Genomic DNA, 25,044 nt, shown 5'->3' on the forward strand with positions numbered 1-25,044 from the left:
GCTGAGAAACTTTTGGCTATTTATTACCACACTTGACAATTGTCTGATTTTGTATGAGAAACCACATTAGCCATCAATGTTCTTTCTCTTTGTTCTTAGGAGCAATGGCTCCATCCATCTTCAATGTATCTGTTCCACTGCATACTCTTTTGGTTCTGTATCTCCTCTTAGTAAGTAGTGGATTTACCAGTTGTTCTTTTCATACTTATTAAAGAAAATGACCATTAGGGCCATATTCCAGCATAAGGGGTCTGACTATGTGAAATGAATACCTTTCTGGAGCCATGGTTGCTGTGGTTAAGGGCCTAGGCTCTATTTTGAGGTAGTTTCTCACATTCTGACTTGAAGAAGTTTGCTCTATTCAAATATTAATTTTGAAAAAAATATTGTCAGTTTAATAACATTTTCTTCCCAAATTAATGTCTTGATTAGGATCGTGTTAGTAAAGGAAAACTCAAAGAATTATCTCATTCAACTTTCTGTCTTCTAAAAGTGGAATTTGTAAGCCTTGAACTTCCAAAATAAACAAAATAAATGAAGTACTAAAATCTGGAAAACTTGGAAAATGTTTCTTCAACAAATTCTCTTATGTCTCACTCTTTCTCCATTCTCACTGGTTTATAAACTTGTTCTCAACTGTCTTATCCAGAGTTACTTTTGTTACAAGTAATAGAAACCCACTTAAATTAATTTACATATAAATATTTTAGGGTTTGTTCTTGTTATTGAGATTTCAGGGTTATGTCTCATTTCTCAAGAAATGCTTTAGAATGAATTAGAACAGGAAAAACTTTCAGGAAGCAGCCAGTCTCACTTTCTCGTTCTCTGGACACTTATAAATTCACCTCTCTGCCTCTCATTTTATATTTCTGCCTCATTCTTCTCTTTTCCTCATGTTTTCTGCTGCTCTGTAAACATAATTTAAAAGGACCACCCACAGCTGCCAAGTTTAAATGTCCTCTAAGTTCAAATACTAAAATAATCTAACTAAAATCATCTATTTTTGAATACTATTTCCAAACTCTCAAGAGAGAATGCGATGGGCTTACATTGGGCTTACCTTGGTCAGGTTTCCTCTCTGGCCCAGAATCATTTCCAACAATTGTTGAGCTGTTGGCCCATAAGGTGTCTATTATCACACCCCATGATGCCTTCTCATTCTTACCTTTCTTTCTCAGAATAGTAGCCCCAATTTTTTTTTCTCTCTAAGCATTTCAGAGAATCAATCCTATCAGTCTTAACTCTTTCAAGTACAAAAAAAGTCAAGACTTCTAGCAAGGAAAGCAGCAGTATGGTAAAATGTCAGTAGCAGTTTTGGGGGGCAATCCAAGAGCCTGCAGATTGTGATGAGACTTATACATGGGGCAAATGAATGAGTTACTGATGGACAGAAATCCTGTTCCTTTTGATTCTGTAGTCTGGCAGTTCACAATTAAAGTCACTGCTATTATTCTCTCTCAGAGCAATGTCCAAATACTGTAATAACATTTCACAGTTATTAGCCTTTTGTAAGTTATTGCACTTTGCTCAGTCTTGCCTAGAAGCCCATGTCCTGGAGCAGAACTTAACTTTTAAACACTATAGTGATTGCCCTATTTTAAATAATGGATTTGCCAATGGAGATAAAGGAATTTTGTGATCCTTAAAGAATCATTCACTTATCTATTTTAAATGTTAGGAGTTTAATGCTCTTCATTGATTAAATCAAAGTCAGGGCAGTGGTTTCTCTACAGGTGTCAGAAGAAATTGTGAAACTGCATTTCTGCCTTTTAAGTCCTCTGGTCTGTGAGGTTCCAGTAACTCAAAAGGAAAATTTTCAACATAATAGAAGATTATAACTTTGGAAATTACCGGAGGGAGGGTATGTTTGTGAGGCATGGAGGTAACATGTGCTATACAGTAAAAGGATAATATTTGTTATCTTAAATATCTTATTATGGCCCATAATGACCTTAGGTCTCTTCTCAAGGGCCTAATTAGATTCAATTATACGTGAGTAACACTGGGAAAAGTCATTTACCTTACCTTATTCCTTAATCCTGAATCTAAAAGGATCATTTGATTGTAGAGAGGTACTCAGTGCAGAATATTTTTGAATTTCTCTCAAGAAATCTACTGTGCCTACCTCGGGTATTGATGACAACCCTTTCTTTCTCATTCATACCTCCTCTTGTAAGAAGTGTCCCATCATAGCCTAGAAAAGCTACCTTACCCACCTTTGACCCAGAGCCTCTATCTACAACTGATTGAACACTGAGGTCCACATCTGAACTAACCTGAGTCCATCACATGGTTTCTCTTTGGACTTGGAAACTGAGACCCAGAGATTGATGTAGTTAACCCAGGACAGCCAAAATGGAGAGTCACGTAGACTTCAGGGGCTTCGGGTGCCCCACTAGACAGCTATGTGTATGTGGCTAAGTGGACAGAAAAGTTGGTCTTTTAGAAAAAAGAATTAAGCAGATGTCTAGAAGATACAAGCGTTGAGGGGTAAGGAAAAAAGGAAGAGAAAATTACTGGATTCTTGGCAGCTGTTCTTGTGAGTTGTGACTGTACTAATTAAATTTTATGAGATACCCAGGACCCTTACAATACACCTCGCTGTAGTAAGTTAGATTGAGTCAGTTTCTATTGCTTGCTAAGTTCTATTGCTTAAACATTTCTTATTTATGCAACTAGATTGAGAAACATTATATTAACTGGAGATTCATTAGAATAAAAGAACAGAGATGTACTATTGGCCAAATCAGACCAATAGCTACATACAGAACTGAATCAGAGCCAAAGGTTTTCACTGACACTGCAAAATTTAACCTCCATACTATTCTATATAAGCAGAACTAATTTTACAGATAAGAAAAAGAAGGCTCAGAAAGGTTAAATAACTTGTTCAAAACTATATAAATCGTATGTGACAGAAACAGAGCCAGATGAAAGTCTTCTGACTTCTATATTTCTGCACTTTTCATGGCATATTATCTCCAGATGAAAATAGTAAGTTCCAGGAACAAACTCCAACTGCATATAAAAAAAACTCCTCATATCTTATTAGTTATAATTGTTAACCAAGTCCTCCAACAATGTCCTAATTGTTCCCAGCTAAACCAATCACTAGCATATGTAGATTCAGGTGGTTACTTGTTCTCTCTGTCTCAGTCCTCATTTGTAAGGTGCAGGCAAGACGGTGGTGAAGCTTTGAGAATAATGGAAAGGATCCAGCATAGTAACTGGCCTCCAAAAAACTTTTACCCAGTACTCTCCCATTACAATATAGAACCACTCTTTCCAGGTAAATGAAGCAAGGTAGAGGTGGATCCAGCAATGCCTCTTTCTTTGCATCCGCAAGTGCCTTGGAGTAGCTGATTGACCAGCAGAACTGGTAAGCGCTTAAAGTCTTCAGAAAGAGCTCTCTCTCTGCCTGGTGAATGGGTTTGAAGCCTCTCCAAGCTCTGGAATTGATTGTCTTCATTCTGAGACCTTTTTTAGCTATGTTTCTTTTCACATATCTTTCTTTTTTTGAGTTCTGGCTGGGTAAATACACAAATTCTTAGGTTCCGATTCTGCGTATTCTGTATAGCCTATATTTGCTCTGGCCTCGGGTACCAGATAAATTTCTGTCCAAAAAGACCAAGCATTGACTCTACTCCTGACCTGATCAAATTCTTCACTGGGCATTTTCATTGACTCTGCTCTTTAAGAGAGTCACTTTCATGAACATAGTTCTATTCCTACTCAACTATTACCTTTCTCATAGAAACTTCTACTTCTTACTTTGTGAGGTCATATTCTGATTACTTTCAATCACACCCAAATCACAGAAATATTATAAGTATTTTTTTCCTGACATTTTTAGACATTTTTCCTTTTATCTTCCCTAAATATTGTATGAGCAAACTCCTACCAGGACAGCATTCCAAACCTGCCCATTATTTCAGGATCTTTGTTTCTCTCCCTCTCTCTAAATTTCTTTCCTTTTTTGTTCCGTTTTCCCAGCAGTAACTACTCCCAATTTGTCAACGACCTTCATTTTATTTCTTATCATTCTCACTGTAAAACATTTGAAACACTTTGTGTAAGAGGCACTAGATAAAAATAAGTTGAATGGCATCTACATGAAAAACAGCAGCATTTGGCTCAGGGCTGTATATGTGGAAAAATGCTTAGTCTCTTCAGATCTCTTGTTTATCTCCTCAAGCTCTTGTGAAGGAACTAATGAACATCAGGAAAGCATAATTTAAGTATTCTATTTAATGTGTTCTCGTGATTTCTTATTAGGGCTGCATTTTCCCTCCCCAAAAGAAAAAAAAGGAGGAGTTGTAGTGTTATGTTATTTTTTGGAAAAATAAATCTGCGACACTCAGTGTTTGTTCTGAAAAGGGATAAAGAGATCTCAGTTCTGGTGTCAATGCTGCCTATCACCCTCACTGCAGACTTGAAAAAAGCTTCCCACTGGTTGACTTTGCACTGGGAAGGAATGCCAGGTACATTGACCTTGAGCCCAACCTGAGAAATGGATCTCAGATTGAAGCCTTAAAAAAAGAAATTAAACGTCAAACTTTATTAAGTCTTTGTGTAACCCCCATGAAGTCTTAAATTTGATGTTAAAAGTCATGTTTCTCTTGTTTGGGGGGAAAATATGTCATTGAAACATCTTAGTTTTTCAAAGTCATGGTGGGTAACTCTACTGGAATGAAAAGGTGGGGATATGAGGAGCTGGAAGTCTGTCTTCACCAGTGGCAGAGTATAATACCGCATGAATTATTTATATTTTTAGGGTCTTTTCCCTCTGTCTAAAGGGCACCATGGGCAGGGCCAAGAAAAAGAAGGGGGCTATATGTATATATCTGCAAACTGTGGCAGGCCAAGGTAGAGGAGGAGGCTCAGTTGGGCAGCCCCTGAGAATAGCTGAAGTCAATGGACCCCAGGAACAGTGGTATTTGATGTCCAGTTGAAAAGGTTGAAATTTTCCATTTCTGCATTTAAATTCCTATATGTTATACTTAAGTCTTTAGTAAAGTTTGATTAAACACCAAAACTTCTTTTCAGCCATGCTCATGGGGAGAATGATGTTTGGTTCATAGGTGGAGAGAAGCTGGTTAGGAAGGGGGTCCACAATGCAGAGAGAGACGATCATCAGAGGAATAGTGCAAAGAGTGATAGAAAACAAGAGACGATCAGAATGGATTTCAATGACATATTGTCATTCCTAGAGGATTTGCAGAACTCCTTGCAAAGAATGGGGAAAAAACCTGATTTTCTGCTGTGTAGAATGGGGGCTCAAGCTGTGTTAGTCAACTACTAAAAAATGCACTTGATGCTGGAGAAATGAGGACTTTTGGGTTGTACACACAAAGTCCTTCATGTGTAAGGCAGTAGGTTTCTCTCACTGATTTTTATTCTTAGAGATTTGGTATTTGGAGATACATTATTCGTTCTTCTTTATTCTTCTGATGATCCTGCATATATGCTTTACTCTCTTACAGTCTTACCTCTAAGCAGAATTTTTATCTGTTCCTGTCTCTGTTTCTATAATACATATTTGGATTCAAGATCCAGTCAGTTAAATCCGTTAGGGAGAAATTCAAAGGAGGGGAGATGGAAGAAAGGGAAACTAAAAGAGGAGAGAGAGGGAGGGTGGGGAGGTGTAGGAAAATGGTAGGTTGAACCATTGTTTAGGCTAAACTATGTAGCACCGACTTTCTTAGACTCTTCTGGAGCTAAGACATCACCATCATCTAATTTAATCCATTGTCACCAACTGTCACATAACGATGATGTAATCCTGAGAGCTAACCTTTATATTAGGCTGCATCATTATCCATAAACCAGTGGGGAATGACTCAAAATATCACTCCAAAAAGTCAGATCACTGCCAGGTGAAGAAGGACATGCACAAATGGACACAGGGAAGTGTGACTTCACTTTACATGCCTAAGCATAGTCACTAGTTCATGCACAGCAAAATGGTCTTAACTCCATCATTCCACTATCTAATAATTAACTAATATGTACTGAGCACTTCCTTAGCATCCAGCCTTGGGCTAAGTGCTTTACCTGCAACAATGGAGAGAGGTCAGTGCTATGATTACCCATATTTTAAATAAGAAAATTAAGGTTTAAAGGAGTTCTAAAACTTGTTCGAGGTCTCCCAGATAATATGATAAAGAACAGAGATTTGTACGCAGTCTGTGCCTCTAACCCCAGTAATTCCATGCTGTCCCCTGCCTCGCTTTCTTTCTCCTCATCTGCAATTATTACTTATTTTTCTTTCTTAATTCCCTTGCATGTGTTTTACTTATTTCAGGTGATTCTAATTTTTTAAATATCTCTGCCTACCTTGAGGGGCTAAAGCAGGAGGCATTCCTAATTATCCATACCTGAACTTTATCCTGCTGATCTTTTTCCTCTGAAGGGCTTCTGGATGACACTGGGCAGGCATTTCATCATCCAGCTCTCATCAGCATTGATGTGCTCACAGAATGAAAATCCTTGTTAGTAGGTCTGAAATCTGAAAATCTAAGGATATTGTCAGAACTCCTTCTCATACAGGGGTTCTCCAGATGGGACAGTTTATTTAAATCCTCGCAGACTCCATTTTCTCATCCGTAACTAAAGCAGATTATAATGCCTACTGCATAAAACTGTTGTATGGAACAAGTGGGATGAAGCCAGAAAAGTTCATAGTCTATGCCTGACATAAAGTATGTGCTCCGGAAGTTTTAGTTGCCATTATTATTATTAATTAGGGAAGGTTATAATTCCCATTTAGCAAGGGAAGAAATGGAGATTCAGAAGTGAGGTGTCTTACGACAAATTTTACCCTAGTCAGTGGCAGGGGCAAAAGCCTCTTTCACTCAATAAGCTTTCCTGAACATCTACTATGTGCCAGGATCTGTGGTACATGCTGGGGATACTCAAATTAATACATGCATAATTAATACCTTAAGTTCCCTCTTTTTAATACAACACATTTCTCTAAATATTCATGAATATCCTGAAAGGGAAAGATGTTGAGGATCCTGGAGAAACAAGTTGTCATCACAAGGTCAAATGGTAGATGCTGTAGAGAGTGTGTACTAAATAATCACACAGACATTCAGAAACCTAAGCTGCTGCCCATTTCATGCCACTCTGCTGCCTTCACCTGAATGTAATTGGAAAAGTAGGTCTTTAGAAAACACCCCTTATAGAATGTATTCCAACATGAACTATAAATTATTCTCTCCATTAGTGCAAAAAATTGAGTCTTGACTGGGTTTAAATTAGGAAAAAAAAAGGGGGGGAGGGTTGATTTAAAGCCACATGAGAATATCATTTAGGGAGGTAAGCCTTGGTAAAAAGAGCCAAAGACTAAGATTTAGAAAACATGGTTCTAGCCCAGCTTGCTCCTAGCTGTGTTTCTTTCTCCTTTGTTGAATGACCAGCGTTTCAGTTTTGGTACAAAACTGTGTATATGGGGAGGGACTGGTTAGAGAAGTGAGGAGTGGGAAATGGGTCAGAATGTCTATAAGCTGCCTTTCCTGCCGGCACTGCCTTTATATTACTTTATGTTATTTTTCCTTAATTCTTGGAGACATTACCACTGGATAGATTCTTTATACCCAAAGAACAGAAGAGGACTGACTCATCCATAGGCACTGGAAGATGTTAGTTCTCAGGCTTCTACTGTAAATACTAGGGGCCCAGGTTCTGGGGAAATGAACAGAGAAAGTGGGAAGTGGCTGGTGCCTTCCCAGCTTCAGGAGTCAATCAGCAGGAAGGAGCCTTTTTCTTTCCTGTCACTACTCCCTGTTCTGGTTCTGGCCCTGTAGATATTGTCCTGGCTAGACTTGGAATGAGATGACAAGCAGAGACAAAGATGAAAAGGATGACCGCAGGCAATATGAGGCTGAGAGAGTAAGGAGCGGAGAAGAAATGGAAACACAGAGGCTGCTATCTCTGCCTTGAGAGATTGATATTGACAATAAGAGCGGCTCCCATTTGAAGTGCCTACCACATGCCAAGCCTTGCTCAGAAGTTGTTTTATATCTACAAGTTGAGTGCAACATCTATAGTTTAGAGATGAGGAAGTAGAGACTCAAAGCGGTCAAATAACTTACCCAAGGCTGAACAGTAAACGTCAGAGCTTAGATTTAAACCCGTTTCTGTCTATTTCTAAAATCTATTCACTTTCTCCATGCTATGCTGGGGTATGGCTATGGAAAAACATAGAAAGCTGAAAATATTGATATCTGTTACTGCCTATATTCAAAACAAAAATCTCAGTTTCCTCCTCTGTAAGACAAAGAGATTGAGGTCCCATCTGGAAACACAGTTTTTGGACAATAGAGCTTAACACCCTCTGACATCTGCCTTGGCAAAGAAGTATAACTCAAATAACTCAAAAGAAATGTCATCTCATTCTCAGTGAATAAAATCCACTTTGGATAAACAGGATAAACAAGATAAGCACAATAGCCATATAAGATTGTGCAAGTGGAGACAAATAGCTATAATTAAAAAAGCAAGGTTCGGTTTCTTGAGGTCTACAAAGCCTAACAACTAAAATAGAGATAGAGATTTGGGTATAGTGGCCTGACAATAAATAATGGGGGGAATGGTTGGGAGGGATTTTTTTAAGGTCATTCATTCTGGTGCATCTACTTCACCTTCATCCCCCAAGTAATCTTCCAGGCTCTGCTTAAACATGTTCAGGAATGTAGAACACACAATGTTTGAGAAATTCTTGTATTGAGCTCAGCTCTCTGCCATGGTAAATCATTGAAAATATAATGCTTAAATAATTCATTTTAGTTGAGAAGTGGTATTCATTTGGTACTGTCTCTGAACTCCTGACAGGCTAAAATAAAGGGGAGGAAAGGCTTAAACATTTTGGTGGAATGTTTCCAAGACAGTGTGTAATCAGAATAATTAATACAAGTGTAGATGTGATATTAGTTTCTGGAAATGTTTATCTTATGAAATGAATAATAATTACAATGGCAAGAATTGGCATTAAAAGAAAGGAATGAAAAGTTGCTTTACAAATTCTCCCCCTTTTTTCCCCAGTAGGATCAAGGCAAATCACTTGAGGTGAGCTATTTCATGAGATTTATAATCAAGGGTATTCTTTCAGGCTCTAGCTTTTTTATAAGTCCATCTTGGATGCATTGGTTTGGTGAAAAGAGGGTATTACATGTAGTCAAATGGCTATTCTCATGAACAAAAAGTACTTGGGAAATATAGAAGAAATTAATTTCCTGGGCGCTGTGGACCCACAGAATTTTGTCTTGCCTCCCATTCATTTGTTGGAGTCTTAATCCCCAAGGTGACTGTATTTGGAGATAGGGCCTTTAGGAGATAATTAAAGCTAAATGACATCATAAGGGTAAGCACATAATCTTGTGTGCTTATACAAAGAGACATCGGAGTGCTTGTTCTCTCTTACCATCCCATCTACATACATTGAGGCAAGGTCACATGAGCATACAGGGAGATGGTGGCCATCTGTAAGCCAGGAAGAGATACCTCATGGGAAATTAAATCCTGCTAGACCTTGATCTTGGACTTTCTAGCCTCTAGAACAATGAGGAAATTAATTTCTGTTGTTTAAACAATACAGTCTGTGGTATTTTTTATGGCAGCCCAAGCAGAGTATCATTATCGATCATAGATGATATATTTTCCCATATGATTAAAATATACTCTATGATCTCCTCCTGTTTACCTCTCCAGCCTCTCATTTTACCACTCTCCACCCACACCATTTTTGACTTCCCATCAGATGGAATTTCTTTTGGGGTTCCTAAATCCATACTTCTTCATTCATGAACTACTGAAATGCTCTCCAAAAATCAAATACAATAAAATGCTGCTCTGTCTCATCTTCAGTGGACTCTTACTGCACTAAGGCTTAAGTCAAAATCTTTCACCTGACCCTTGGGGTCCTGTGCAGTTGGGTTGCTGCCCACCTTTCTTTCCACCTTGTCTTGTACGATGACTCCTGGAGCTCCTTCTTCCACTCACACTGAGCTCAAGTGCCTCTCCTTCCTTCCACTTTGTCTCTTAGGTCTAGTCCTCCTTTAGCTAAACAAGCAGAAGTAAGATGAGCTATCCCCATCTTCTGATGAGGGGATTTTCCTTTTTCCCTTTTTTTCTTTTTTAAATTTTTTATATTTCTTATTATGTTCAGTTAACCAGTATACAGTACATAATTAGTTTTTGATGTAGTGTTCAATGACTCATTAGTTGCATGTAACACCCAGTGCTCATAGCAGCAATGTCCACAATAGCCAAACTGTGGAAGGAACTGAGATGACCTTCAACAGATAAATGGATAAAGAAGATGTGGTACATATAATAGGGAATATTACTCACCCATCAGAAAGGATGAATTTCCCTTATACTTTTCCTTCCTAGCAGTCATCACTGCATAGCTGATACTTCGATTACTCTTGTGCCTCCCCCATTCCACTGAAAATTCAGAGACTATGTGAATTAGTCAAACTTGTATCCCCCAGCGTGTATCACAAAGGCTGGCACGTCACCATTTGTTTAATAAATATATACCCTCAATTAACTGTTTTTAACTCATTTACTCTTTCCTCTCTACTTCAACCTCCCAAACATCCTTCAGGTCCAATCACAGGAAACATTCTTCCAAAGTCATCTTTCTCCATCCCAAAACTTATTTCCTGTGTCTTAACATCTTCCTGTTTGCCTAACCCTCCCTCCCACTCAATCGTGATCTCTCTACGGGTATGGGCCATACTTTGTGTACCCCTTTATCATCAGATCTGAGCAGAGTATCTGGCACTAGCAGAGCCTCAAAAATTATTCGTTCGCAAATGATTGAATGATAAGAGTACAGTGCTATCCCATGCTTATTAGCTAGCTTTCCAGTTGTTTTTAAAAATAACCTAAATTCTACCTTAAAAATGCCTCTGTGTGTGTGAGTGTGGGGTGTGTTTGTGTCAGAAGAAAACTGATTGGCTGGAATGTGTTCTTGACGTTTTCTAAGGTTCCACAACTGTCTAAAAAAGCAAAGGCAGTAGAGAAGCTTCTCAGCATGTCTATAAGACGCTAGCCTGGATGGTTTTGTTTTAACCAAATTGATTTCTTTGTTTAGCATCATCTGGCTGTGCAGGATGCCTTCCAGAGATTAGCTATGGTGTTTTCATTTGCTTTTGAAAATGTGAATAGCTTTGGCATTGCTTGGCAGAAGTTATCCTCTTCACATTCTCCCTGAGGTAATAAAAATGGGAAAATCTTTTTAGGGAAGAATGCGGATGGGAAATTATCTTTTTAAAATTGAGAACAGGATGGTAGACACCATACACATACACCACATACCATACACATATGCCCCCTACCCATGCGGAGCAGGGGGAGCTGGAAAGTGGTGCTGACATCCTATTTGTGTTCTATAAATTCCCTCTCCCAGACAGAAATTACTGGATCAAGTATATGTTTGATTCACGTGGGTTAATTCCAATTCCTCTCCTAGAAGTCTGAAATTAGCATTTCCAGATGTTGGTCATCTTTTCTTCTTCTTGACTTGAGGAGATATAAGCTCAGGGATGACAGGGTGGCCATTATACATCATGAGCAACAGAGGGAGAGAAAGCCAGTCTGCCAAGAGGAAGAATTGAAAGAGACAAAGGGGAACAGCAGGGATGAAAGATGATGTGGCTCCAGAGATACACAGATGAGGTTGTGTGTTAGCTGCCTTTGAGCCTGGAGTGTTTCCGTGTTTCCACCCTTGTAAGACTGGACTCTGGACTACCTATGTTTCTTGGGATGTATTCTTGCTTCTTTCTAAGTTGCTCTTGATTTAATATAATTTGAGTAGATTTCCCTTACTTGAGACCAGAAATGCTTGACCAAGGCAAGTATTTTATAGAGTCTCAAGACTTTGAAAAGTGACTTACATATAAAAAACAAAACAAAACGAGACCTAGAAGGAAGTGAGGGAAGGGGAAATTGGCTGAAGATGGGTTCAGCTGGACCGATATGGGGATTTGGGGTTTTTTTTTATCCTTCTCTAGGCAAGATGATCAAAGTGCACAGACTCCCTGACTTGGTGTTTTGTCCTCTATATTGTCATGGGGAAATCAGCAGGTGATTAGAAAGCAATGCTCCAAATTCTGTGAAAAACCAAATTGTTTACTAGTTATTTATTGGTTAAATTACTGAGAAAAGTGCTTGTCTTCCAGGTCCCAAAACTCTCTTTTCCTGCTTAAGCCTCACTAGTTTTGAGTCACAAAGGATTTTTTTGGTTTCCAAAGTCAATTGATGACACAATGGTTTGCAGTAAATGAAGTGTGAAGACACTTGTACGCTCAGAAATAAACCCTGATACCATGTGGATGTAAAAAACTTAATTGTGAAATGGCAAGGCTGGCTCTTTCATTATTATTAGCTGGTTTATAAGCTGGTTGTATAGTGTGGTCTCAATGCTCTCATAACATTTTGAGTAGTAGGGGCACCATCGGAATAAGTGTAGCACTAGGTAATCTACCCATGCTGTGAATTCAAGAAGATATAAAGTAATTGCAATACCTTGTCGTTAATCTGGTAGTACAGACATTTTGCTGTGAGGTTTTGTTAGCTCTACTTGTCAGTAGTTAAAGCTGGTAATGACACGATAGCAACTGCCATTTGTGGAGAGTTTACTGTATGTATGGTAGGCACCCTGCAAAAGGAGGCATGGACAGTTCACTTGAGCCGTTCAACAACCTTTTGACGAACATAATTTTAAAAAGTACATAGATTAGAAAGTGTATATGTAAATAATTTGTTCATGTAGATTTGAACCAGTCTTCATGCTTAACAAATCGTTACAATATATAAAATTCATGTAAGACCGAGAAGTAAGATGGCACCTGGTACATTTAATTATTTTTGGTTTTATACCTTGATGGCAAATCTTAAAGAAATTGTCAGGGAGGGGCGCCTGGGTGGCTCAGTTGGTTAGGCGACTGCCTTCGGCTCAGGTCATGATCCTGGAGTCCCGGGAGCCTGCATCGGGCTCCCTGCTCGGCGGGGAGTCTGCTTCTCCCTCTGACCCTCCCCCCTCTCATGTACTCTCTCTCTCTCTCTCATTCTCGCTCTCTCAAATAAATAAATAAATAAATCTTTTTAAAAAAAGTTAAAAAAAAAAAGAAATTGTCAGTCAGGGATTTCAAAGCCTAAAACTCTACATCTAGGTATTAAAAACTAATGAATTTTCAGGGCCTCTGAGAACTTGTCTTTTTTTCTTTCTTGAAAAGATCTACTATTGAGTATTTCATGGAGTCTTTCAAAGTTTATTTTATCTTCTAATCTTAAAAAAAAAAAAAAGGAAGGGGAATTTTGTTCATGAAGCAGTTGCCCCAAATCATCCTTCTAAGTTTATCTACTTTTGTAATAAGCAAAAAATATCATTTTTATGTAAAGCACTTAGAATCTTTGTCTCTCAATGCTTACAGTGTGTGTATGTGTTCTAGATGAGAACAAAACACAAAAAAAGACTTAAGAAATCTACATTATAGTCCTGCCTTTGACTTTAATTCTCTTTGTGTATCTGGACAATCACTTAGCTTCCATTTCCCTATTTTTCTCAGTTGTAAAGTTGAAATTTAAATATGCATGGTCTGGTTTGAGAATGAAAATGCAGAGTAATGGAATTATGTGCTTAATCTTGTTGATATTTTTTTTCCCCCACATGGAGTATAATTATTCACAAACCATGGGAAAGTTGCTGTTAAGGGGTTTTCCAAAGTATTTTGCTTTCTTTTTCTTCACCTTTGCCTTAGACTTTTAGAAAACATTATTTGATAGGGGAACTGTACTTTCTTTAGGGGGTTAATGGGAATTTTTGTAGTGTAAAATCGTACAAATGTGATTGAAACAAATGGAGCATTTAAATCAATAACAACAAATCATTAGAACAGCCGGTAATTAACCTGTCATCCCTGTAAAGGATTATTTAGATGGAACACAGGGCAGCATCTTGTGTACAAGAATGGTGTTAGTGGAAAACCTGCTGGTCCAAATGCTGTTTTAATCATGATTTAGAAATAGGAAATGGAGCATAATTTGATTTTAAGCTGATGCTTTTCAGATGCAAAACTTCCAAAGGTGACTGAAGATAGTAGTAGCACAGGGTTTCCATTCGCATCGCCATTTTCATCTCTAGATTACAGCTTATTTTTATAAGCATAATTTATTTATGGTCTGCATGACTGGGATAAGAAGGGATCACTTTGGAGAAATGAGAAATATATCCTATATAAAGAGAAAAAAAAAATTCTCTTCAAAGCAATGGATAAGGGAGAAAAATGACTCTTCTTCTCAAGTCAAGTAACCACCAAACCATAGATAGTTCTTAGGGTTTCAGACTAATTTATATGTCATTTTTAGGCAGATCTCAAAAGAATTCAAGTTTTACATGAAATAAGCTAGACCTTAGTGAAGACATTGGGTCTGATGCATAGCATAGCCTCACCAAGACACAGTAACTGAAATACCCTTCAAAGGCAAATAGTAGGACAGATCTCATTCTTTTGTCATTTATTCATTCAACAAAATTATTAAGACCTATTATGTGCATAGCACTTTGCAAGATACTGGGAAAGCACAGGGCAACTTAACTTGTTATCTAAACTCCAGAAATACAAAAGCTAATAAGGGCAACTCATAACTGCTATAGTAAGTCACTGGATAAAGCAGGAACACATAAAAAGAAAATATAATTCATTTCTTCGAGGGCCATGAAAAGCCACCTGTAAAAAGCATCACCTAACCCAAGGTCCGAGGGATGAGTAGAAGGGATTCAGGGGAAGAAAGAAGGAATGGGTCTGTGCTTAGAGGAATAGCAATGCAATAGTATAGAAATAAGAAAGAACTGTAGAGCTCCAAGTACTTTAGTCTAGCAGGAGTTTAGAGCTCAATGAAGAGAGAGAAGAAAGGTAAGGCTAAAGAGATGAAAAATAGCCTGATCATTAAGTGTCCAGTGCCCCTACTAAAATGTTTAAGGGGGAGCTCACTGCATGGTTCTACACATTTAAGTCTCTGCCTCCAAACCACCCTTGTGGGTTATTTAGGCTCAGCATTTAGGTTTCAGATATATTTCATAAAACCATCCTCATATCTTTCCCAGAGTCATGCTATCAGACTTACGTAGCAATACCGGTTTGTCTTAGCACTTCCGTACCCCAACAAAAATTTTGTCTCTCACATGTGCCAACATGGTCTTATTTCCAGTGTTTTCCATCCTTGATCTGCTGGGGTAAGCAAATCTTCCCTGGCTGTGTCATACTCACTTTAAAGTATAGGTAAAGTATTGCTAGCTCATAAAAATTTCAATCTAACTGGAAGATTCTGTCTCAAGGGCCAGTGCAAATCATCCATAAAAACAAGCCAAGAATTGACACTCCCTGATATAAGCCCAAAGAAAGCTTAACTTTCATTACCATCACGGTGCAGAATTCTTCCCTAGTAGAGAAAACCTTATGGTTATATTCCTTCATGATTTATAAATGAGTTTCCCTGGTAGCCATTTTAGTTTGAATTAAAAGTATGATATTGTGAGGTTGTTTTTTACCAGTCAAAATTATGCCAAAGTTTTGTGTATGTAGGTATAATATAGGAGCTTGATTAAGGAACTTTGACCCAACTGTGATTTTGAAAAAAAAAAAAAAAAAATGTGTCTAGCATTTTAGTTTCTCTGAGATCAGCAACTAGGGACACCAAATTTTTATCTTACCTAAAGGATTCAAAGCAAGTTAGAAGTGGAGGAAGAAATTCTGACAAAAGCATTATTTTCTCTAGATAGCATCTTCACTATGGCTATTACAAGTAGGTGATAGAAAATTCCAACAAAATTATTCAAGCCTTCTTCATTCTTAGAATCATAGAAAGAATATATACTACTTCAGTCAATCTTAAAACTCTTCTTCCTTCTGCTGTGTTTGATTTGAACTTTCATAAATAGTATGACTTTCGCTCTTCTACCATTTTCAGATTTCTTTTCTTGAATCCACCTAAAGTGGGGTGAAGGAGCCATTCATTCAAATAATACATTTTAAACTGTGAATAAGTATTTGATGTTGAATAACCAAAAAGAAAAGAGAATTAATAAAATCTCTCTTAACATAGAGGAGAAATGTTCAATGAAACGTTATTAACTATAATAGCCATTATTGCTATTTGAAGCATTCATTGTAAGTAATAAACTTCTTACAACATTTGAGAGGAGATGGGCATCTCTATTTCTAGATGAGGAAAATCATGCAGAGAGAGAGATCAAGTATTGTGTAGTCACTCAGAATGAAAGAGCCTGCCTACCTCATAACCTAATCTGTTTTGTCTTCTTTCTGGAAACACACTCAGAGCAGATTCCCCAGCTTTTCTTCTCAGTTGATTGCAGTCATGTTACTGAGTTCTAGCCAATACACTCTGAGAAAAGTGAAGAGTGCCACATCCAGGCTTAACTCATAGTAATAATGCCTGACTCAGTCTTCCGTGCTTCTTTCCCCTTTTACCATAAATTTTAGAAGCCATCTTTGAGAATGGCACAATTACAAGATGGATGAGCCTGGTAACTTGAATCACTGCTTGGAGGCCAGCCACTAACCAATCAGAAGTACTTGTTTTTGTCTTTTCATATGAGAACAATTGACATCTTTTGTATTTTTTAAAAGATTTTTATTTTTATTTATTAGAGAAAGAGAGAGAGCACACAAGCAGTGGGGGCAGGGGCAAAGGGAGAGGAAGAAGCAGGCTCCCTGCTGAGTGTGGAACTCAGCACAGGGCTCTATCCCAGGACCCTAAGATCATGACCTGAACCAAAGTCAGATGCTTACCTGACTGAGCCACCCAGCTGCCCCTGATGTCTTTTGTATTAAACCACTGAGATTTGGGGGTTTCTTACAGCAGCTAGTGTTACCCTAACTAATACATGCAGCTAGTAACTGGAGAAAGCAGGATTTGAATCAAGTTATGCCTTGCCCCAAAGCGTATACTCTGAACCATTTTTCAGCTGTCAGACAATATAATGCCTTCCATACGTTGCCTCCGGGATTGTCATAATGGGGACACTATTTTGGAGACTAATTACCTGAAACATTGGCAAAATAGTCCCCAAGCCTTAAGCTCTGGGCTGATTCCATCCGGAAGGTGCAGTTTTTCCCTCTGTAGGAACTCAGAATTGTAGAAAATAGGATATGCCTAATGGGTCACAAAATGGGTCAATAGCAATGACAACTTGCTTATTTACAACAACTTGTTTACTGATTTAGTGATTTCATGGATTAAGATCATGCTCAACAACTGCATCCAAAAAACCACAAATTATTTGACTAAACACAAGCAATTATTTGTCATCTAGTATTATGGAACCTAGGAACTTAAATGTGTGCTGTAATTTGGCAAAAAAGGGAAATCAATTCCTGTTTCTGGGTGCCTTCATGATAATTGAGGATGATTAAAATCATTATCAAGATAAGATAACAGAACCCATTTATCCTATCTAGAATTTTGGTCTAAAAGACTTTCTGTGGAAATCCATCTCACCAGGATCAAGAAAATGAGTCGCAGTTGGACTCACGGATGCATTCCAATATCCCAGTTAGTCCCCTCTGTCACTCAATCCCCCTAGACTCTGAATCAAATAATTTGTCAGAGGGATTCAGGAGTATATGTTGTATTTACAAGGCCTGTGAAAAATCTGTAGTATTAGGGTTTGATCCGCTTACTATTTCCCAAATAAGGATAAAAGATGGAAAGATAATATCTTGTCATTCTGAGGTAACATGTTGTTTTGAGTTGCAATATGACAATTCTTCAGTTATACCAAGAGGACTAAAACTAGGTGAAGTAAAGTGCCCCTAATTTTAATTTAAGTAGCTTGGGTAGTGAGAAGATCCTTTTATCTAAGAAAATCTCCTCCACCTGTTATTTGGTGCTTGAAGTTATTAATAAGCTATCAAGCCAAAATGTCAAAAGACATAAAAATCCCCTTGGAATAGGAAATACAGGGACCAAAATTTACACGTCCTGAAAATGGCTTATTTCAGAGCTTTTCTCAAGAGCAGATTGGGATCAGCAAGAATAAAGGCTAGAGTTCAATGCCAGAAAGAGGGCAAAAAGTTCAGGAAGAAGAGATTGAGAGAAGGGCTCCCTAAGCTTAATTTCTTCCACTTCTTTACTCTGCCCTGGGCCAGTTTGGTAATGAATTTTTATCTCCATGAATGTATGCATAAAGTAGAAATAAAATTCAGTAGCATCTTTTGGTCGTGGTTGTTGCATGACCATATTTTTACATCCCTAATTCACCTTTTACAGCCAAGCAACCTAACAATAAAAGCTTTTAGAAAGCTTCAAATTGGTGGTAATAATTCATTTACAAGCTTAGTTGGTGGTAACTGTCTCATTTAAAACTCATTTCCATGGTATATGTGTAGGCGTCATTTTTAATGTGCAAAGCCCTTTGTTTAAATTGAATTTCTCTATGCTTATTTATCACATACAATATTGGGAATAGAACCTCAAAATAACATTGCCTCCCAGAGAGTGGCTTTTTCACCGCTTCCCAGAGCACAGTAAGCCTTAAAATATAGCATGAGAAATTATTCCTCTAGGCTTAACCTATTATGTAAGATATTTCAAAATTTATATCTTATTGCCTGAGATATTTTATAATAGCTGTGTTCTTATCAACCTCATTCCCTTTTCACTAGTAGGAAAAGTGGATGAGAAACAAGGTGATGAGAATAAATTAAGATACATTTTTTTTTAAGATTTTTATTTATTTATTTGAGAGAGAGAGAGCACATGAGAGGGGGGAGGGTCAGAGGGAGAAGCAGACTCCCTGCTGAGCAGGGAGCCCGATGCGGGACTCGATCCTGGGACTCCACGATCATGACCTGAGCCCAAGGCAGCCACTTTAACCGACTGAGCCACCCAGGCGCCCGATACATTTATCTTAGGTCACACATGTGTTCCACATTCCTTATTTGTGAAGGACTATGTCGCGGGGGCAATAGCAGAGGAGGAGAGACTGGGAGGAAACATCTTCCTCTCCTTCTGCCTCAGGTGAATCCTTCTTCACACCCTTCTTTTCTAAACCAAAAAGAGAAGATAATTTGGTCAGATTCTGGAACACCTGTAGGGCCTCATTCCCCGGGAAGGAGTGGTATCACCTTGGGTCTTAAGCCTTACACCTTGTCCTTTGGTGTTATCCAGGTTCTCTTTAAGTTTACCAGAAAGTTCCATTTCTACAGCTTCAGCACAATCACGAAGAATACTTGTATTCATTTTTGCCATTGGTAGTTCTGTTGGGAACCTCAAAGAGAGGGTGGCAGGCTATACTTTGGGACAGAATCATGGTATTCCAAGATCCCTGACCAAAATACCACCTTCTACACTCCCTCCTCCAACAGCTTACATTTAGCTCTTTTCATTTCTACAAATAAATGATAATAGTGTTGATTGTGCTGCTGAGATCCAAATTTGACACAGCAATAGATAAGGGGACTATCATATTTTTAGCAGGTTAGGAAATTCAAGAAATAAGTAAAAAATTCTACATATAGATTGTTGCCTTGGATTTCAGCCCACTGAATTTCTAGAAAGCATTCTTACTTGCAGATTCATCATTGCCTCAGAGAAAATCAGTAACCTTTGTGTATTTTATTTAACTCCATTTCTTTGTCCAGATAATAACCACCAAAGCTGTTAGAATATTAAAGAGGGTAGACATGATTTAGGCAATTAGAATAACTTTTCCTTTCCATTGGACAGGTGTGGATTTGCCTAACTTTGTCATTATTGTGTGATTTTGATATTTTAGCACAGCAGTAAAGAACAAGATATTTATATGTCAGGTTATCAATGTCAATCTTACAGAATGGTAATTGCTTTGAAAACAATGTCATCTCCTGCCAAATCATTGCTCCTTGAAACTAAAGGACCAAAGAACTAATTAGATGCTGTAAGTCTACGTTTCTACTGAATCTTAAAAAAAATAAAGTCTATTATATAGAGAGGTGACACACGGAGAAAATAGGAAAAGGGCTGTGGTCTACATTTGTTTAGTGATGATTATAGAGAAGGAAATAGCCAGAGAAAGGGACCCACAAAAGCTAAAGATCAATGGAAGCAGAGATTGTGAATAAGAGATAAACAAGTAATAGGATGTTACAAGTGAGCTGGTTATTTTATTTTATTTTTTTTTTTAGATTTCATAACGAAAAACATTTATTAAGTAGCCACAACCTAACAAATCCTGCTCCCCTGCTTCTTCCCCTATCCAGCATCGGAGGGGGCTCCCTGGTCTGTAGAGCCAAAAGAGTGGGGGCCCAAGGGGAGGTGCTCCTGGCTACTCCCCACCGGCCTTGCTGCCAGCCCCACTTCCCCTCTGGTGCCAGAGCTACGGAACCCTGGATAAGCAAGAGAAACATGATCCTCACAAGAAGCCAGAGATAGTGATGAAGATCCTGAGTTTCCCACAGTATTTGGGAGTCAGCCTTATCTTAAAAGCCAGTGATCAAGATAATCTCACTGGCTGCAGAAGGTCTTTGGTTCTCCAAGTGCCCGACGCTAAGGTTACAGGTACACCTCACAGACAGCATTCCTTTGGAGGACTTAGTTAAAGATGCCGCATAAAGGCGGACTGATTTTCAAGCCAACACTTAAAGGCACATGGGGTTGTGGAAAAACATAGGCTCTAGATGCACACGGGTGATGTTGCGAAGAGAGTAAGAAAGTGAGGACCTGGCTTGAAGCGATCACATAGTTATGTAGCCAGAAGCAAGTCATTTCCCCTCACCCTGCCTCAGTTTCCCCTAAAATGGGGATTACAATATTACCTACCGTATTGGGTTGCACTTAAGGTCAAATGAGCTAATGCACAGGAACGTATCAAGTTGTTGGAAAGTCCATGTTGTTAGAACTCCAAGGCTGCGTTGCCACCCTGCCCTGGGCACGGCGCTACTGAGCATGTGTGGAGGTTAATCCAACCAGCTCCCGCTGTAGATAGGATAACCGAGGCTTGGAAGTAACAGGATGTTACAAGGGAGCTGGTTATTAAACAGGGTGTTTTAACCCTACGTCACAAAGAGGCCCCCTAAGCCATGTATTGGAGATATCTGCAGTGCCAGTAAAGGATTGAGAAGCCCAGTGCTAAGATGGGAATGCCACCTGGGCCTGAAACCACCAGCAATTGTGTTCACAAAACCCAGAGGGTGAGAGTGTCTGCTGGCTGGCACGCCATGAGGACAAGGACCTTTCTGAAGGTGAAACACAAGGTTACTTCACACTGTTTTGGTAAATCCCCAGGCTCTTCTCAAAGTGGGAAGCTGAGGAGGCCTCCTATTTGATGTTCTAATTCTTAAGCCAGGGAAAGAAACTCTCTAGGCTTCGTCATTGCGCAAGGTGGGCTGAAATCGGGCCACCACGGGCTACTCCCAGGCAGCTGTATTTACCCGCAAGTGTTTTCCCCCAACTGTGCAGGGTCGTGCAGTGTGGTCTCGGCCAGCATTCCCGAGAATGCACAAGGAGGCTCCTTCTGATTGCTAGAGCTTTCCAGTGCAGCAGGGAATAAATACCAACACCAGGCACAAGACTAGCCCTTTCTAATACAGTGGAAACGAATGATCTCTCTTTTTCATCCTGATCATCTTCTGGCTCTGACAGCGAGACTGGGGACTCTGGAGATTGCCTAAGATATCACTGGGCTCTTGTTCTGTGCCTTTAAGAAAGAAAGAGACATAATTAAATTTGTCTGAATCTTTCAGGCCATGTGCTAACATCAGAACCCATTTTAGAACATAAAGCTTTCTAATTCACATCTGAAAGTTAAAATCTTTAGGACTTTGGGGAGCTGTTCCTGAGTCCGCTGAAATGAGGTACAAAATTACACTTTTACCTGCATGTTTTAGGAAAAAGCCTTCAAAACCTGTCTCAGATTTCCATAGCAATCTGTAATACAACTAGCCTCTAGTTTGCAAGTGCTTCAAAGCCTGTTCAGACTGACTCAGGAAGTAAGGAGAGTACATTGTTGCTCGTTATTTAAAAAGTCCAGGGATACCCTGCTTCAGAAATGGCTGGATACAACTTTTAAACAAGATCACCAAGACCATTTTTTCCCCCTTTCTATCTCTTGACTCTACTCTTTTTTTTTTTTTTTTTTTTTAGATTCAGGAAAGGCCTTGCCACATTGTAGCAAGAAATCCATTGTAGCTTGCGGGAGTCCAGCTCCAGCCGGGGTGGGTCTCTCGTAGGAAAGGACAGCGTCTGCAAATGAGGAGACACAGACACAGGATCAGGTTGCAAGCATCTCCTCCTGACAGCCTCGGAGGAACTTTATTTATATGTTAGGATATTTTTGTTTTTCCAAGTCTTAGATCATTTTCTGGATTACAGCCATAGCCTTCTTTCATTTTTCCTTCGTAATGATTAACATGACCTTTATTGATTTCTGCTTATTGGCTTTCGCTAAAACTAAAAAAACAGTACGCAAAGAGAAAGGTGCTAGACAGAGCGTGACCGTCTTGTTATTTTGTTCTATAGAAACTAATTCTTCGTGGGATTAGTTTCATTATGATTGCTTAGATAGGCGTAACTAAGATGAGTAGTCACTTTATCATGAAACCCCAGAAATATTCCCACAATTATAAAGATTGCCATAAACAAAATGAAAGAGAATAGCAGGAGCCAGCTGTGGAGTCTCCTGTTTTCGGGATTGTCCCCCATACTTGGACCTTGTCAAACACCATGAGTAGCTTGGCTCGCGCCAGTAGCTCCAAACCTACAACCCCCTAGCTGAGCAAACCCAGTGAAAAGAGTGTAGCTCCTACCCAGTAATTCCAATAATTGACTCCCAACAGGACCAACTTGAGGTACGTGCCCTATCCCTGAGCCAATTGTTAGTGTCGCATGAATTTCAGTTTTGTGCATTTGGCAATGCCTTAGGACGATTTTGGTTGTCACAACTTGGACATGCAAATGGCATCTGGTGGGGAGAGCAGCATCCCTGCTGCTAAACATCCTACAATGCACTGGTCAATTCCCTGCAATAAAGTGATCCAGCTCCAAATTCAATATTGCAGAGCTTGGGAAACCCTGCTACAGCCAACACAGTGGAAGACTGACTGATCAGGCCTGGAGCTCATGCCTACCCCTAGGATGGCATAAGAGGATCCATCAATAAAAAGTGCAGAAGGGGAGGTTTCCAAAGGAAAATCAGAAAATGCCACAAAGCAATGAAGTGGTTATTATACCCATTTTATAGATTAAGCATTTAAGCTTCACCTAGCTAATAAGAAGCAGGGAAGTGTATTAAACTCATCATTTCTAAATCCATAGTCTGAGCTGTTTCATATTCTTCTGTGTCATAAGATTCTGTTTAGTGGAAAGAAAAAAAGAAGCTCTACTTAAAAAAAAAAAAGAAATAAAAAGATCTTGTCAATTGATTACTCAGACCTGCTTTGACTCCAGTGAAAAGAAATACTTGGCTTACAAGGACATTACCTGGGTTGCACATATTCTGTATATTCATGAATGCCCTGGTTTTCAGTTGTATATTTTAAGTCTTTGAGTAATTCCTCCTTTTTGCTTGCATGAATTGAGCTTATTGGGTGGTGGGGGAGAAGTAGGACATATAATTCCTGACTTCTTGCCTATTCTTTATCACAAATGTCAAGTTTCAAACTGCTTGCCATAGGACAGTTGTGATTTACTCTCCTCAACTTGTGTGAACTGGTAAAATTGGAAGTGATAAATACCTTTCAGAAAGCACACACAGCCCTGGATTTGCATGTGTGTATATGTGTTATTAGCAAAGTATTGTAGACTCATTTTATATACGTCTCAGCTATTGTGGTTTGTTTGTAAATCATATCAGACAGATTTTATATTTCATTTTTTAAAACTGTTTAGTACAGAAATTTCTAAACATACCCCAAAAGAGAATTGTATAAACCACTTCCATCTACCAATTACCCAACTCCAATAACCATCAATATTTTTGCATTCTTATTTCATCTAATAATCTGAAATTTTTTTCTGGAATATTTTACAGCAAATATCAAATATACTGTCATTTAACTCCAATATATTTCAATGTATATCACAAAAATAATATTTTCTTGGACGACTGGGTGGCTTAGTCAGTTAAGCGTCTGCCTTCAGCTCAGGTCATGATCCCAGGATTCTGGGATCAAGTCCCACATCCTGCTCCCTGCTCAGTGGGGAGTCTGCTCCTCCCTCTACCACCTCTGCCCCTGCCACCTCTCATGCTCTCTTTCACTCTCTCTCTCTCTCAAATAAATAAATAATATTAAAAAATAACATTTTCTTACGTATCACAACGCCATTATTATCAGAAAACAAAATCAACTCCAATTACTTTGGTCTAATATCAAATCTATATTCAAGTTTTTCTAATGATATTTGTTTATATATGGTTTGTTCAAATTAGTATTTTAGCAGGAAGCACTAATTGCATTAAGTGGCTAATAATGGAGTTGTCATTTAAGTCTTTTTTAAGACTGAACAATGACCCCTCTCCACTCCCATTTTTTTATGCCACTGATCTGTTAAAAAACATCAAATAAAGTATACTACTCTATGTTCTAGGCTTGGCAGACTGTTTCCTCATAGTGTAGTTCAACTTATTTATCATGACTGAATTTTCTGTAGACTGGAATATGCAGCTACAACTCTGATCATCAGGAAGAATTTCAATTTTCAAGAATTCATAATGAATTCAAGAATTCATATATTCTATGAAAGGACAATGTCTCACTTTTAGTGATGTTAAGATTGATCGGTGATTATAGGTAATGGCAGTCTGGTTCTTCCACTATAAAACCCTCATTAATTTCACTAAATGGTTCTGAATACCATGTACTTGAATCAGCTATTTTGTTATGGATTGCAAAATGGTGGGGTTTTTTTTCTAATTCTGTCATCTCTTTTGCAATTATTCTAGAATTCTTTATAAAAGAAATCCCTCCCATTTACCAGACTATTTAGTTCCCCTGAAGTAGGGTTCACAAGGCAAAAGCAAGATACTTATTT

The sequence above is a fragment of the Mirounga angustirostris genome, unplaced genomic scaffold (assembly GCF_029215605.1).
Source record: "Mirounga angustirostris isolate CCGP_5_RB_7025 unplaced genomic scaffold, mMirAng1.0.hap1 SCAF_7, whole genome shotgun sequence".
In the NCBI taxonomy this organism is placed as follows: domain Eukaryota; kingdom Metazoa; phylum Chordata; class Mammalia; order Carnivora; family Phocidae; genus Mirounga; species Mirounga angustirostris.